Source organism: Corylus avellana, chromosome ca7, assembly GCF_901000735.1.
Source record: "Corylus avellana chromosome ca7, CavTom2PMs-1.0".
NCBI lineage: Eukaryota > Viridiplantae > Streptophyta > Magnoliopsida > Fagales > Betulaceae > Corylus > Corylus avellana.
The window spans coordinates 21,541,047-21,544,779 of record NC_081547.1 but is presented as its reverse complement, the minus strand read 5'-3'; positions in this window follow the sequence as shown (position 1 = coordinate 21,544,779).

Sequence of the window (3,733 nt, the reverse complement as noted above, 5' to 3'; positions counted from 1 at the left end):
AAATATGATGTGGACAAAAAAATGGAGGATATTAAAAACTCATTGAGATGAACTTATATCTAATGCACAATCCAAATAATCAAAATTTATGCACTTTGAAGACTTTTCAAAGGAGTATTCAAATGAAAAGTTCATTTAAAATAGTATCAAGTGTATACAAACATGAACAATTAATTGTCTATAAAAAAATAAAAAATAAAAACCACAAAAAAAAGTGATAAATCATTTGAAATAATAAGAATTTTTTCTATGACATTTCATTTAAAATAGTGCCAAATAATGAAATATGATTTATCACTTTTTCTATTTATCTTTCTTTTCACTTATTTGTAATGAAAAGATTTTTTTTTTTTCTGAGACAAAGACAAAACATTTGAAGTGGAACAATAAATTGATTGTAAGTTTTTAACTTCAAGGGATAATTTATTAGAACATTCACAATAGAAGAGCCAAATGTTACTTTTATCTAAAATGACTCTTCAAATTTGTAAAAACTCTCCTACATTGGATTAGCCAAAAGAAAAGCTAAATGTAACAGCACTTTTTAAGGAAGTTATTTTACTTTTTAATGTTTCTCTAATTTGTTTTATCTTTTTTCCAAATCTTTTCCCACATTTCAAGGGGTGAGTGGTTGTTTTTGGTGTTTTTTTTTTTTTTTTCCATGAAAATGGTTTTTTGAATTAAAATTAATAAAAAAATTAAAAATAAATATTATTTTAATATAATAGATAGAAATATAGCTAATTGGATGTAGATGCATTAAAAAATTTATTAGCTAAACTAGATAAAAGTGAGTTTTGATGAGCCATTTTGCATAAAAGTTTGTTTCTTCCATTGTGAATGCTCGCTCTTAGGGACATAAATTTCCTTTAAACCAGTGTGGAGAAAATATCCTCCAATACATTTAAAATAGTGCAAAGTGTTTATAAACATTTAAAACGCACATTAAATTCTTAAATTCATTAATTGCAGTTTACTAACTTAGACTAACGTTTTAAATATTTATAGACCCTTGACACTATTTTAAATAAGTTGTAAGATATTTCTTCTAAACTAATTTAAAAGAAGAGTAATGTTAGAGATCATCTTTTTATCCTTCTAAAGCTGATGTGACTTTTAAAATCACCATTAAATTTTAGATGAATCATACTTGAGTTTTGATCCAATGATAATTTTGAAAGTCATATTAACTTTAAAAAAATAAAAAAAATAAAATAAAAAGATGGTCTCTATCATTACTATTACACGTAAAAGAAATATCTCCATTGCTCCATTTAATAGGAGAAGTCCATTGATTTAAGTACTTCAATTCTATTTGCATATTCCTCGAGTCAACGGAAAGTAGGTAATTTATTAGTGCTGCGATGAACTTCTTTCAAAAAGTTTCACAAACGAGACAAAATAGCCAACAAGGGCCCGCAAATTTTTAATACATAGGAAATGTGGACAAAAGCATGAATGATTAGCCCAAAAGAAATTCAATCAAAGTTGATGGTGATTTAGACATCCATATAGAGTCCAGTAAAATTATATTTTAAAAATTAAATTGTAATTTTATCAAAAATTTAATTATATTTTTAAATTGAATATTTTAAATTTATTATTTTTTAAATAAGACCTTTTGAAATTTTAAAACAATCATGGTAGGAGGAATGGGGGCACCAACCACATGAACATGTTATCACTGTCGAAATCAACAGGAAATGGAATTTGTCTCCATCTACCAGACAAAGACATTACATTCCTTGCAAAATGATGGAACAAAATACTCATCTACAACAATGGGGCCATAGAATCATTGGGGCATTTTCAATAGTGTTTTTATTATATATAGAATCATATTTCTTTTACACTTTAAATAATTAATTTGTAAGAATAGTAGCAGCAGTTTTTTTTTTTAAGAAATAAAAAATAAAAAATTAGAGAACAAAACTATTTTTTCTTCTTAATCTAAATTCACTCTACTATACATTATTTTTTTTCTATACTATTAAAATATAATTTCTTTACAAAATTCAAGTTTTTTTTTTCTTTTATCTACCCTCATATTTTTTATAAAATTTTAACACAATCCCCATGAAGGCAAAAAGAGGACAGAGGAGAAATAAATATTTAGTGTTAAAATAATAGATAGGGAGGCTATATGAAAGCTAAAGTGCTTCCCAATGCATTTGGTAGCACTAGCACTAGCACTGTACTATTGTCAATGTTTAAAGAAGCAATAGAGAAGTTGCTGCATGTGACTTTTTGTGATTTTTTTTGAGATTTTTTCTATATTTAAGTAGATGAAGATTCATGTTAATATTTTTCTCATCTTATCCTACGTACAAATTCAATATATCAACCATTAGATTTGTGAACTCGTGTGAACCTTTGACAAATTTAATGGTATCATCCATTTACTATAAAAATGATTATAAAAAGAATGAATTCATCCTTTAAAAAAGGAAAAAAGTTATAAAAAAAGTGTTACTTACTAGTGCTATAAGACAGACACTAGGGCTCTGCCTCAACCTTACCCTTGGAACAGTAAAAATAATAGAAGTAAAGTCCATGCAAAAAACATTAGGTGATAGTTAGGTGACTTAAGATAATTATTATGGTTAGATAAATGACTGGGGCATGGGTTTGACTCTTGATGGGAATGAGTGGGCCAGGCTGTGTTCTCAGTCACACTTTTTTTTTTTTTTTGCCCAAAAAGCAAAGGAAAAGAGGAAAAAAAAAAAAGTAGAGGGTAGAGGTGGGAATTGGTGTTGCTGGGATGGTTAGTAAAAGCAAAGGAATGAAACAACAACTTTGAATTGGTTTTACTTGTGTTGGTGAGTCCGGCATCTGTATGGAATCTGGCTGGCAACGTGGGGACAGCCTTACACGGTACGTGAGGAGAGGAAGGCATGACGATGGGATCCTTAATTTGCATCCCCAAATTCCAGCTTTCTAACGTGCCCGCACACAACTCATCATTGACTCATGCCCCCCATAACTCATCATTGACTCACTACAATTAACAAATCCCCATCATGCATCATGCATCATGCCCACTCTCAATTAACTGTGTTTCCTCAAATTAATGAACATATATAAGATATTGGACCACATAATCGATCTGGCTTATTCAACATGTTACTGCATGGCTCCATTAATATATTTTTAATTGTATTTTTTTGTTGCTAATACAAATCTTTCATAGTCTCTTAATATAAGGGCCCTTTGGGATGGTTCGTTATCCCCAATCTGGCCTTAGGGTGGCTCAGCTACCTACAATGACCAAAATGGCCACCCATGGATTTCTGTTTTTTTTTTTTTTTTTAGATTTAGTTATTATTATTATTATTATTTATTTTTAATTTAGGACACGTGGCATGTTTATATGGTGACACGTGTGATGGAGGTATCAACTTAGTCTTTTCTCATACCTTAGGTACAATTTGAGATTGTTTTAGAAACTTAAGGAGAAAAAAAATAAAAAACTGTAAACTCAGATATTAAAAAAGTTATTAACCGTAAAAAATAAATTCTCTTCCTCTCATGATAAAAAGGGTTAAATACATTATTCACCCATGTGATTTAACTTATTTATTTTTTTGACTCTTAGAGTTTACTTTTTATCACAAGAGATCCCTCTAGTTTGCCTAAAGACGAAGATGGTCCCTCCATCAAAATTCCGTCCAAAATTTGACAGAACAACGCCAACACCAATCACAGTTTGACACGTGCTTATATAATTAATTAA